This window comes from Eriocheir sinensis, chromosome 56 (genome assembly GCF_024679095.1).
Source record: "Eriocheir sinensis breed Jianghai 21 chromosome 56, ASM2467909v1, whole genome shotgun sequence".
Lineage (NCBI taxonomy): Eukaryota > Metazoa > Arthropoda > Malacostraca > Decapoda > Varunidae > Eriocheir > Eriocheir sinensis.
The window spans coordinates 7699508-7713710 of record NC_066564.1 but is presented as its reverse complement, the minus strand read 5'-3'; positions in this window follow the sequence as shown (position 1 = coordinate 7713710).

The following is a 14203-nucleotide window of genomic DNA, read 5'->3' as shown; positions in this document are numbered from 1 at the left end:
TGATTAATCGGGTTAGCATGATTTTCACGTTCAGACTTGTCAAACTACCACTGGGCTCATGACACTACCAATGAAAATACCCACAACCTCTAGGAAAGCCTTGTCAAATGAGGGTGTAAAAGCCCCCAAATGTTAGAGAATATAAGCGTAGTAGTTAACGCGAGCTTCGTCACAGATAGACAGTTATTATAATTATCAAACAGACTGAGAGGAAAACATTCATAGAGCTAAAAATAAAGGAAACAGTAACAAAACATAAAAAAACACCATTCTCTCTCTCTCTCTCTCTCTCTCTCTCTCTCTCTCTCTCTCTCTCTCTCTCTCTCTCTCTCTCTCTCTCTCTCTCAATGGGCAGAAATTTCCTCTATCAAAACTTTAGCGATTTGGCAGCGAAGAAAATCACAAAAGCGTCTAATTAGCCTTGACCACTATTACCACTTTCCTCCTCCTCCTCCTCCTCCTCTTACTTTTCCTAATTATCATCACACCAACATTCCTTAGTACTTTATCCTTTCCTCCTCCCTTTCCCCAACTCTTTCAGTCGCTGTTGTTGTTGTTGCTGCTGCTGTTTCCCACCTCCTTTACCTAACAATGCCTCAATCCTATACACTCCTCAGTTCCTCCTCACCTCGCCCCCTTTTCCTAGCTCTGTTACCTTTGCTGCTGTTACCGATGCGACACACAACACTGCTTCGTTCCCTTTTGTCCTATCCAAGAGAGGAAACATAACGTAACCTCTTCAACCTTTCCAGTTCGAGAAAGCTAACCTAACCTAACCTCTATCATTTCCAGTTCAAGAAAGCTAACACCCTGACCTCCCCGTGTCCACTTCAATCTAACTTAACTAACCGTTCCACCCTTCCAGTTCAAGAAAGATAAGCTAACCATTTCCGAATCAAGAAAGCTACCCTAACCTAACCTAACCTCTATCATTTCCAGTTCAAGAAAGCTAACATCCTGACCTCGCCACGTCCACTTCAAACTAACTTAACCTAACCGTTCCACCCTTCCAGTTCAAGAAAGATAAGCTAACCATTTCCAGTTCAAGAAAGCTAACTAACCTAACCTAACCTAACCTCTATCATTTCCAGTTCAAGAAAGCTAACACCCTGACCTCGCCGTGTCCACTTCAATCTAACTTAACTAACCGTTCCATCCTTCCAGTTCAAGAAAGATAAGCTAACAATTTCCGGATCAAGAAAGCTACCCTAACCTAACCTAACCTCTATCATTTCCAGTTCAAGAAAGCTAACACCCTGACCTCCCCGTGTCCACTTCAATCTAACTTAACTAACCGTTCCACCCTTCCAGTTCAAGAAAGATAAGCTAACCATTTCCAGTTCAAGAAAGCTACCCTAACCTAACCTAACCTCTTTATCATTTCCATTTAAAGAAAGCTAACACCCTGACCTCGCCGTGTCCACTTCAAACTAACTTAACCTAACCGTTCCACCCTTCCAGTTCAAGAAAGATAAGCTAACCATTTCCAGTTCAAGAAAGCTAACTAACCTAACCTAACCTCTTCGTCATTTCCATTTAAAGAAAGCAAACACCCTGACCTCGCCGTGTCCACTTCAAACTTACTTAACCTAACCGCTCCACCCGTTCCAGCTGAAGATGGCCCCCCTAACCCACTGACGGGAACAAGCAGCAGAAGGCATCACGCCGCGCCTCCAGAAACAGGTTACAGCGGTTGCCTGCTGTTCGTCATCGTCCCCGTCGCCGCCTCTTGTCTAATGAAGCGACGGTCTCCTCACCTCCTGAATATTCATGTAATTAATCCAGGAGACCAAGTGGCAGGTCTCCGAGGGCTGCACGAGGAGGAGGAGGAGGAGGAGGAGGAATGGATGGGTTGTGATTGTATCCTTGGTGTTGATGATTGTGATGACAGTGTTGGCGGTGGTGCTGAAGTTGGTTTGTGTGTGTGTGTGTGTGTGTGTGTGTGTGTGTGTGTGTGTGTGTGTGTGTGTGTGTGTGTGTGTGTGTGTGTGTGTGTGTGTGAAATCCTTGTTATTAATGAAGAAAATTATAACATGAAAATCCTCCTCCTCCTCCTCTTTCTCCTCCTCCTATTCCTCCTCCCCCTCCTCCTCCTCCTCCTCCTCCTCCCCACCGTCTCTTCCGCAGATTACAAGCGTCACCAAAGCACCTCCACATTATGATCACCTTTTCCTTTTTCTTATTCTTTCTTCCCATAATTTTTCCCTCTCACTCCTTTCCTCTCTCACTCTTTATCTTCCCCTCGTGAGCACGGAGCCCACGGAGGCGGAAAGGGTGATGTGAGGGGTGAGAGAGGCGGGAAAAGGGAGAGGAAGAAGGGAGGAAGAGGGAAGGAAGAGGGGAATGGCCTAATGGTCAATAATCGAGAGGGAGGAAAGGGAGAGAGAGAAAGGAGAAGTACAAGGAGCCTAAGAGGTGGTGTGTGTGTGTGTGTGTGTGTGTGTGTGTGTGTGTGTGTGTGTGTGTGTGTGTGTGTGTGTGTGTGTGTGTGTGTGTGTGTGTGTTCATTGCCTACGCCCTACAAACCCAAAAAATTCCCATCTTCCTTCTTCTTTCCAGCCCTCCTCCTCCTCCTCCGCTCCGAAACTTGCCATATGACGAGCGTTTAGAGCGTTTAGATATGTTTTCCCTAAAAAAGCGAAGGATAAGAGGGGACTTAACTGAAGTGTTCAAAATCCTAAATGGATTCGACAACATTAACCCAGATAGTCTATTTCAGAGAGACACCAACACAATAACACGCAGCAATGGTATGAAGTTAAAGGGAAACCGATGTAACACATTGGTGCGCAAAAGTTTTTTCAATAATAGAGTCGTCGATCACTGGAATAGACTCCCACCGTCAGTAGTTAGCGCACAGAGTATCAATAGCTTCAAGTCTTCATTGGATAAGTACTTCAGGGATATAAGATTATACTGACCCTTCTTCGCATGTTTTCAGACAGATTGCAGCAAGATGTCAACCTAAATTCATATTATTCTCCCCCACAACCTAGATTGCAAGTAGCGTAAGTTAACAATAGAGTAAAGCAACAGTTAATGTCCGCATGACAGGTGGAGTGAGGTGTGGGTGCAGTAAGGTGACAGGTTACTGGTGCCGTGCCTAGTACCGCCGGTAAAACGAGGATCAAGCCTCCCCTGTGCCCCTGAAACTACACCTCACCCATCTTGGGTATTAGGGGGGATCCTGAGGCTGCCCTGTGCAGGCCACTCGTCCTCTTCCATTCTCCTTGTGTTTCTGTGTTCTTATGTTCTTATGTAATGAAGTCATTTTCCCCCACAGCTTAGGTTACCAGTAGTGTAAGTTAAGGGTAGTAATTTCCTCTTATTTCTCTCTTTACTGTAAAATTTCCATGTCCCTTTCTTCCTTAAAGGTACATGGTGTTCTCTTCTAACTATTTCCTGCCGGCACGTTGCCGGAGGGAGAGGTGGGTGGGGAGGAGCCTTCATCTTTTCTGTCCTGTCCTGCCACACGTAGATTACTAGTAGTAGCGGTAGTAAACAGACACCCTCGTCATAGATCGATAGGTCTTCTGGTGTCTGTTCTTCCTATGTATTCCTATGTATTCCTCCTCCTCCTCGAACCAATTCTAGTTGAAGTCCTACGCCACCCATGACAAGCTAGCTGACCAAAAAGGGAGGAGGAGGAGGAGGAAAGGGAAGAGGTGCGGCGAAGGAGGTGGCAGAGGTGATGTTGATTGTTGTTGTCATTGTTGTTGGTGTTGGCGGTGATGATGATGATGTAAAATGAAGAGGAGGAGGAGGAGGAGGAACGAGATAGAAAAATAAGAGTTGAAGACTTGGTATGAAATCGGATCGAAGAAAAGACAGACAGCCAGTGAGGGGAACGGATGTGTGTGTGTGTGTGTGTGTGTGTGTGTGTGTGTCCCTGGGCATCCTCACCTCCTAACACACTCACATCTCTCTCTCTCTCTCTCTCAGCAGGGCGTCGCACATGGAGGTCACAGGACAGTCGGGGCAGGGGCGGGTGTTTGTCAGTTAGGGAGGACCACACTCCTCAAGGAAGCAGACTTTTGGCTCTTTAAGCTTAATTGAAAAAGTTGCAATCCACCGACGTGTTGAGCGATGCAAAGTGTGAAGGAAGTGGAAAATATGGACGAAAAACAAGACGAAAATGAAGACAAGCGAAGTTGGATTCCAGCGTTGATTAGTGTGCACCATATCGAATTAATCTACCTTCATTCTGTTATTCATCCTAAGCAAGCTGATAAAAAAAGGTGGTATATCTCTTACTGTTCCTGAGAATTATTGCAATACTGATAATGACAACAAAAATTATAATACATCAAAAAGAAAGTGAAAATTACTTACTTCAATAGAACTTTTCAACAATCCATTAAAAATTCATAATCCAGAAAAAGTCCGCTTGGAAAGTCTGAGGCTGATAAACTTGAGCCCGGTGGTATCAGCGGGGATCATGTTTCTTAATGGTCCCTCCAAGCGAGAAAAATGAGAAAAAATCACCCCTCACACAAACCATTTCATAATATAAATCAAAGTATTTGTGATCAGATTATGTATCATCTATTTTGAGGGGGTTTATATCATGGCACAAATTTGGCCCGTAGCTGCTACACTGTAAAGCCACAAATTTGGCTCGTCGCTGCTACACGGTAAAGCCACAAATTTGCCCCGTCGCTGCTACACGGTAAAACCACAAATTTGGCCCGTCGCTGCTACACGGTAAAACCACAAATTTGGCCCGTCGCTGCTACACGGTAAAGCCACAAATTTGGCCCGTCGCTGCTACACGGTAAAGCCACAAATTTGGCCCGTCGCTGCTACACGGTAAAACCACAAATTTGGCCCGTCGCTGCTACACGGTAAAGCCACAAATTTGGCCCGTCGCTGCTACCGGGTGAAGCAAGATTTGTACAGTGCCGGCCGACGAGTGGCGGGACTAACAACGCTCCTGCCCCTGGTGTCCGTGACTACCCCGCCGATGCTCCGCCAGGAAGCCCTTGGATCGCCTAGTTTGGACGTCTTTTGTACCCGATTGAACAACGTACACTGGGTCTGGCTTGGCAACTTTTTAGACACCATCAGCGGCAGCCCCAAGGTTATCCAGAGAAGAGGAGGAGGAGGAGATGGAGGAGGAGAAAAAGGAGGTGGGGTGGAAAAGGAGGAGGACGAATAACGTGGAAATCTCAAACTCCATATTCCCAGGTCGCCCTGATAAAGCTTTTGAAAGAATACGTCAAAGTGAGGTGAAAACGGAACCATCAAAGTTCTCTCTCTCTCTCTCTCTCTCTCTCTCTCTCTCTCTCTCTCTCTCTCTCTCTCTCTCTCTCTCTCTCTCTCTCTCTCTCTGAAGGAAAGGAATAAGTGTGTGTGTGGGAGAGAATGAAAGAGCTTGAGGAAAAGGATGAACAACAAGGAGTGAAAGAAAACAACAGACATATTGTATGGTAATGTCAAAGCTTCAGAGAGAGAGAGAGAGAGAGAGAGAGAGAGAGAGAGAGAGAGAGAGAGAGAGAGAGAGAGAGAGAGAGAGAGAGAGAGAGAGAGAGAGAGAGAGAGAGAGAGAGAGAGAGAGAGAGAGAGAGAGAGAGAGAGAGAGAGTATACATTATCGAGTTCGTGATTCGTCGAGAGAAAAAGAATGAATGAGCGAGCGAGCGAGAGAGAGAGAGAGAGAGAGAGAGAGAGAGAGAGAGAGAGAGAGAGAGAGAGAGAGAGAGAGAGAGAGAGAGAGAGAGAGAGAGAGAGAGAGAGAGAGAGAGAGAGAGAGAGAGAGAGAGAGAGAGAGAGACCGATCCCCCACCTTCCCTTAAAACATTCAGTACCTCTACTAGGAACGGGACAAAAAGAGGAGTGGAAGGTGCGCCAGCGTTTAATTTCCAGGTGAAACAAAGGTAAATTTAGGTGACATTTTTACTCAATTTGGGAGGGCGAGGAAAAACGGTGAGATTAAGTTTCCCTCCCTCTCTCTCTCTCTCTCTCCCTCTCCTTCTCTCTCCCCCTCTCTCTTTTCCTCCGTCTACCTCTCTCCCCCTATCGTTTCTTAGGGGAATGAAGAGGGAGTAAGGTTCTTCAAGTCTCCGCTGTTTATCTTCCATCACTTATTTGAGGTACCAAAGAGTCTAGATTTGCATGTCAAAGAGAGCGAGAGAGAGAGAGAGAGAGAGAGAGAGAGAGAGAGAGAGAGAGAGAGAGAGAGAGAGAGAGAGAGAGAATAATAAAACTCTTCACGTATTTGCGGAGAGCGGATTGGCATGGAAGGTGAAAAGCGTGATGATGGAATTGATTTCGACTCGTTCTTTAACCTTCATATCGCTCCTGCATGTGCTAAGATTACAACTCAACCTTTCCCCTGTCACCTCCCTTGCCCTCAAACCAACTTTCCTTCCCTTTCCTTTTACCTTCAGACCCAGCAACCCTTCACCTCTTCCTCGAAATTGGAAAAGGAGGAGGCATGTTTGAGAGGGAGACAAAAAGGGGCAAGGAAGGGGAGGAGACTAGAATACAAGAATAAAGGAGGGAAGGATGGAATGGGTTATTGTATACAAGGATGGAGAGGAGGAGGAACAAGGAAAGAAAGAGGGAAAGGAAGAAGATACACGTCAATCCCTCTATCTCCCCTCAAACCTTTTTTAACTCTCCTTCCCCTCACTTTCACTAACCCAGCACCCTTCACCTTTTCCTCGACTCGCTTCTAACCCTCAATTCGTATCTCAACCTCCATATCGTTCCTTGATGTACTAAGCTTACACATCAATCCTTTTCCCTTTCACCTCCCCTCAAACTTTTTAACTTTTCTTCCCCTCACTTCCAGACCCCCAGCACCCTTCACCTCTATCTCGACTCGCTTCTTCCCCTCGATTCGTACCTCAACCACCATATCAAACCTTTCCCTTTTCACCTCCCCTCAAACTTTTTAACTTTCCTTCCCCTCACTTCCACACCCCCAGCACCTTTCCCCCCTCACCTCATCCGCAGCTTCCCCTCACTCACACCCAAACCTTCCATCTCGTTATTTCTCATCTTATCTTCCCTCTTTTCATCCTTTTTCTTTCTCATTCTTCATCCTTCATCCCCTCAACTCACCCAGCCTCCCCTCACTCACACTCACGGCTCCCCTTATTCGTCGCTTCCCATTCTCCTGTCACCCCTCAACCGCTCTTCCACCGGTCCCCTCAATCCTTACCCTCATCCGTCTCTTGCCTCTACTCACCCAAACCTTCCCTCACTCGCCACTTCCCATCTTGCTGCCACCCCTCAGACACCCATCCACCAGTTCCCTCAGTCCTTCCCCTCACCCGCCTCTCCACGCCTCCCCTCTGCCGTACAGTCTTCCCCTAACTCCAGTGGGAATCAAAGTGAGTTTGATGTGCAAACAGAAACTAAACTTTTCATCGGCGACTTCCTGAACGCCTGGAAACGAGGAACGCTGGAGGAAGAGGTGAGGGAGGAGGAGAACGAGGACGAGGACGAAGACGAGGACGAGGAGAAAGGAACAAAAAGGGATGAAAAGAAGGAAAATGAGGAAAACAGAGATGAAGACAAAATGGACAAAGATGAGGATGAGGACGAGGAAGAAGGACGAAGAGAGAGGGATGAAAATGAAGGTAAGGAAGAGAAAGACGAAGCATACGAATAGGAAAAAGGAGGAAAACAAAAACGACAACAAGATGGACAAAAATGAAAATGTCGACCAGGAATAAGAGAAAGAATGTGAGGAAAAGAAGAAAGAGAAGACGAGGCAAAGGGAGAGGAGGGACAAAAACAAGTTGAACAAATATAAAAACAAAGGCGAGAAAGAAAAGGAAAATTAGGAAAAAGAAGACAAAGCAGGAGAAGGAAAGAGGAGGAAAAGAAAGACGAAGAGAATGAGGAAAACAAAGGCAAGGACAAGAAGAAAGAGAACAAGAAGGAAATGATGGCAAGAAAGAAAACAAAAGTGAAAATAAGAATAAGTAGTAAGGTGATAAAAATGAAACCTAAACCACGGAGAATGAAGAATGAATGAATGAATGAAGAATAAAGAAAGAAGAGTAGGAAAAGTGAGACGGGAAATAAATTAAAAAATGAAATGTTTAAAAAAGTAACCAAAAACATCCATGAAAATTAAGCAACTGAAGAGAAAATTAAAGAAAGAAAAAACTATATCGATTACAGCAATGAAGAAATTAATAAAACAAAAAAAAATAGATGAACCTTCAAATATAAAAATGCTAATGATAAAAAACTTCAAACGAGAATTTAATTAGTTATTTGAGAGAGAGAGAGAGAGAGAGAGAGAGAGAAAAAAAAAATGTGGAAAATCAGGGCATTAATAGCGGGAAAAAAGTTTAGATAGAGAACAAAAAGGAGGGAAGGCTGAGGAGGGGAGAAGGGGAGGAAAAAAGGGGAAAAATGAGAAAGGAATATGCGATGAAGATGGCGGGGAAAAAGTGGGAGAAGAGAAAAAGAACGAAACTGAGATGGGGTGACAGAATAAAGAGGAAGGGAAGACAAAATAATAAAAGATGAAAATTTATAAAAACGCATACGAGGGGATACGAATAAGAAATAAGGGAAGGGTCATAATAATAAAAAAGAAGAAACAGAAGAATTAAAGTGGAGATCCAGACAAGAAGATAAAAAAAAAAACAAGAATGGGGACGAATAAGAAATAAAGGAAGAGTGATCATAATAGAAAAAAAGAAACAAGAATTAAAGTGGAAATCTAAACGAGAAAAGATTAAAAAAAATCAGGAAAGGGAATGAATAAGAAATAAAGGAAGAGTGATCATAACAGAAAAAAGAGAAACAGAAGAATTAAAGTGGAAATCTAAACGAGAAAAGATGAAAAAAAATCAGGAAAGGGGCCGAATAAGAAATAAAGGAAGGGTGATCATAACAGAAAAAGGGACGGAGGAGGAGGGCGGACAGCGTGATTCAAGGTCAACAACATTTCCTCAAGAAGTTGGCTGCGTGTAAACACTCATCAAGGAAGAGTGATCATAACGAATAAAAGAATTGTAGGTGTGTGTGTGAAAATGAAAATGTAAGTGTGTATATAAATTTAAACAACATTATCATAACAGATTTGTCAAAAGAGAAACAGAAGAATTAAAGTGGAAATCTAAACGAGAAAAGAAAAAAAAAACAGGAAAGGGAATGAGAATGAAGAAAAAAAAAGGGGGGTTAAAGGGATAAGGCGGAGTAGGGGACGGAGGAGGAGGGGCGTGGACAGCGTGATTCAAGGTCAACAACATTTCCTCAAGAAGTTGGCTGCGTGTAAACACTCATCAGGCCCCGACGTGTGCGGCTCCGAATAAAAGAATTGTAGGTGTGTGTGTGTGTGTATGTGTGTGTATATAAATTTAAACAACATTATTTTTTCCGGAGATTTGTTTCATAATATTACTCTCATTTCTCTATAGCATTTTTGTGTAGTTGCTTTACTTCATATTTTTAACATTTCCATCTTCAAATCTTATAAGTCTCCTCTATAAATTTAAACATTATTTTTTCCGGAGATTTGTTTCATAATATTACTCTCATTTCTCTATACCATTTTTGTGTAGCTGCTTTACTTCATATTTTTAAACATTTCCATCTTCAAATCTTATAAGTCTCCCCTATAAATTTAAACATTATTTTTTCCGGAGATTTGTTTCATAATATTACATTCGCTTCTCTATAACATTTTTGTAAAGCTGCTTTATTTCATATTTTTAAACATTTCCATCTTCAAATCTTATAAGTCTCCCCTATAAATTTAAACATTATTTTTTCCGGAGATTTGTTTCATAATATTACATTCGCTTCTCTATAACATTTTTGTGAAGCTGCTTTATTTCATATTTTTAAACATTTCCAGCTTCAAATCTTTCTCGTATAACAGTCTCCCCATTACGCCCACGAGCTCGTCTTCATGTGGTGATACACTTGCATGTTTTCCCTTTCTTCCCCGCTCCCTCAGCCTCGCCCCAGACCTGCATCCATTGTGAAGCCTTGGCCAAGCTGCTTCTGACGTCATACTTGCGACAGTCCCCACAACGCGCCGACCGACCGTGCCCGCAAGAACCAAACACGTGAAAACAACAAACGGTATAACGCAGAGCCGAGCAGTGAACTTACCCAGCCAAGGAGGTCCTCACGCCCCTGCTACATGGTGGGAATGACCTCTCATCACTTACCTGGAAAGAAAGGAGAAAAGAAAACTTGAGAAACTTGGATGTACACGACTCTGGTTCAAGGGAAAATGCGTGTTAAGCTGCAAATTAAGTTCCTGCATCTAAGTTTATAAAATGAGGGATACTTTATTTGTTTTCCTGAGAGAGAGAGAGAGAGAGAGAGAGAGAGAGAGAGAGAGAGAGAGAGAGAGAGAGAGAGAGAGAGAGAGAGAGAGAGAGAGAGAGAGAGAGAGAGAGAGAGAGAGAGAGAGAGAGAGAGAGAGAGAGAGATTAAACAGAATGAAAATGGAACGAAAACTAATCCTGGCACGCCCAAGACCAGTGATTTTCTACCGTCCATTAAATTATTCCTTAAAAGACCGCAACATCATAGAGCACGAAATGAGGAGGAGGAGGAGGAGGAGGAGCACAAAGGAACACAAAGGATGAACAAACAACAGCAAACATGATGGTCCTTACGAGGCTGTTTGTGACAAGCTACACTAACTATCTAATCAAAGGTGGAAGATGAAGGACAGCAAGAAGAGGAGGAGGAGGAGGAGGAGGAGGAGAAAGAGTAAGAGGAGGAAAATAACCCAAAAAGAAAGTGATTGAAGGAAAAGCAGGAGTAGGAGGAATTATACGAAAACAAGAAAGAGGAGAAATAAGAGAAATTGGATAAGGAGGAGGAGACATGTTAGAGGAGAAGGACAAGAAGGAATAAGAGAGAGGAATACAAGAAGAGAGGAAAGATGAAACCGGTCAAGGTAGATGAAGATGGAGAAAGAAGGAGGAAGAAGAAAATGAAAAAGAAGTGAAAGACAAGGAAGAAGAGGAGAAGGCGTTAAGAAATATACAAAAATGGAGAGAGGAGAGAGTAAAGAAGAAGGAAGAGAGGAGAAAGGTGTAGGTTAAGGTAGACAAAGATGGAGAAAACAGGAAGAAGAAAATGAAAAAGCAGTGAAAGACAAGGAAGAAGAGGAGAAGGCGTTGGGAAATATACAAAGATGGAGAGAGAGAGGAGAGAGTAAAGAAGAAAAAGAGAAGGAGAAGGAGAAGGGTGCTAAGATATATGAAACAAAGGAAGCGAAAGAAAAAAGAGAGAGGAAGAAGAGAAGGAGGAGAAGGGGGTTAAGAAAGAAGATACATACGAAAGGAAAACGAAGATGGAAAGGAGGTGAAGAGGAGACAGAATCAAGAAGAAAAAGAAACAGAAGAGATAGAAGAGAAAAAGAGAAGAAAGGAGGAGGAGGAGAAGAGCGTTAAGAAATATGATACAGACGAAGAAATACAAGAACGGGGAAGTGGGGAGGAGACAGAAACAAGAAGAAGAGAAAAAAAAGAGAAAGAGGAAAAGGCAGAAGAGATGGAGGAGGAGGAGGTCATTAAAAAACATAATTCAGTCGAAGGAAAACAAGGTGAGGAGGAGACGAGAGAAAGAAGAAAGGAGAGAAGGAGGAGGTGGAGAAGGAGAAGGAGACAAAGAAACTGTCGAAGGAAAACAAGGTGAGGAGGAGACGAGAGAAAGGAGACAGGAGAGAAGGAGGAGGTGGAGGAGGAGGAGAAGGAGAAAAATAAAGTCGAAGGAAAACAAAGGTAAGGAGATGAGGAAACAGAAACAAGAATAAAGAAAGGAGAAAGAGGAAGAGAAAAAGACAAGTGCGTAAATAATTATAACACAGACGAAGGAATACAAGACTGAGGAGGACATAGGAAGGAGGCAAGGAAGCAAGGAGACAGAAGAGTTCCAGGAAGCGTGGAGGAAGAGAATCAGGCGACACACCTCCCTTTTGGAATGGTAATTATGTCAAATCCTCGGAGCTGTAATTACCTGCATTCACCGACGCCTCCAACAGCCCGTCACGCAGCGCCGGGGCAGGAAAATGTTATAATTGAGTCCTATTGAGAGGCACTACTCCTTCCCTCCCTCCTCCTACCCTTCCTTCCCCCTCCACTACCACCACCCCACCCTTCCCTCCCTCCCGAACACCCTCACCTTATATTTAATTCTTCCTCTTGCTGTTTATGTTATCTATTTCCTATCTATTATTATATCTCCTCCTCCTCCTCCTGATTATCGTTTCCTATCTCTTCCTCCTCCTCATCTTCATCCTTTACCTCTTTCTACGTCTATTCCTTCTCCTCTTCCTCCTCCTTCATCCACTAATGCGTCCTCCATCGCCTCTATGCCCCCGCCTTTCTGAGTCTCAAGGTGGTGGTGGTGGTGGTGGTGACACGGTACAATTACAGAATTAATGGCATGTCTCACCTACGAATATGAAGGTTTCCCGTTTATCCTTAGCGCCAGTGTGTTATTACGTAGTTATTATTTATCTATTTCTTTCGTTCGATGTGATAATAATTGTTTCTTTTATTTTACGGTAGAGGACACAGCTCAAGGACAATAAACAAAGAAAGAAAACGCAAATTCGCTGTTCCTACAAAGAAAAAAAGAATTGGTGGTCACAGACGTATTCTCCAGACAGTGAACGCGAAGTCTTGGGTACGAGAACAGTATTGTGAAAACCAGGCAAATGGAAACCCTCATTCGCTGACTTATTCCTCTCCTTTATTAGGGAAATGAGAGACCCCGGATATTAATGGACGTGCAGGTCATATTCAGAGGTAGGAAACATAATACCGATAACATCCGCGATCCGTGGGCGTCCCCTTGGCCTCGGGGTCGGCTTCTGGGTAGCGTGCCACGTGCGCGTAAAGCCGGAGTTGGCGCTGACGAACCATGCAGGTAGTATATGTAGAATCAGTCTCACGGAGTAGTCGTCGGCTCGACACAAAGTCATTCCAGCGATATCCCATGATTCTGCGTAGACATTAATTACCAAAGGCATCAATCGGCCTCTCCAAGTCCCCGTTTAGTGTCCATGTCTCACAGCCATAGAGTAAGACAGGGAGCACAAGCGACTTGAAGATCCGGGTCTTTGTCCTTCTACACAGGTATCGACAACGCCATATACTTGTGCCAAGCAAGTCCATAACACCGTGGGCCAAGCCAATCCGCCGTAAGACTTCCTGGCCAGACTCACCGTTGTTCTGAACTACGCTACCAAAGTATGTGAAATTTTCCGAGATCTCAATGTCCTCACCACACGCATGCACAGACTGTACTGTTTCATCTAGCAAGCCTTCAAACACCTGTACCTTGGTCTTGGCCCAGGAGACCTCAAGTCCCAAGGGCTTCGCCTCCTCGTGAAGTGCCTCGAGAGCCCTCACCAAAATGAACAAGGGCTGCATTCATACACCTGTTACCCTTCAACACACATTTTCTTTGGAGGAAGCGTTCGGCAGCAGCGAGTATTTCAGGGGAGACACCTCTCCTTTACAACACCTCAAGCAAACTTTATAATAATCACAAATCATTGCCAACTCTTGTGATCAAACTACTAATATCGCCACAGTCTCAAGGGATAATGCGTCGGAGATGAGTTCCGAGGCCACGCGCAGCTATTGTGTACGCTCCCATTAAAAAAAAAGTTATTTAATTTAATTTGTATACCGTCCTTAACATTACTAGGCTATATATCCATGTGAAAATTCTCTCTCTCTCTCTCTCTCTCTCTCTCTCTCTCTCCAAAGGCTTCCGTCTAGGGTACAAAGATCACGTCCATCTCGATGCTTATATCCTACTGGACTTGGCATATTCGTAACCGTGATTTCTTGCCTAGCATCGTCAAAACATCCCACGTAAGCCTCAGTATCTCCAGTATCATCCTCTCCTCTATCCTCTTAGAGCTCTCTGTATGGCCTCCGCGGCTAGACTGTCCCGCAGGATTATAAATGTCCTGAACCGTGGCAGCAGGAAAGGCAACATGTTCGTCTCTGATACATTTAGCGGTGAAAAAAAAAAGCGTATTGTCCCAAGACGCAGATTTTTTTTCCTTCACACCAGTCCCAACATATCCTTTTTTTCGTGTTATTAAAATATCTTACATGCTTCCCCACTAAAGACCTTCACTAACACAAACACTAACGACAAGAAAAAAAATTGTCTGTAGCCAACACATGAAATACCAAAATAGTACACTCAATGCCCCTCTGATGAGTAAGGAAATAAAAAGATAG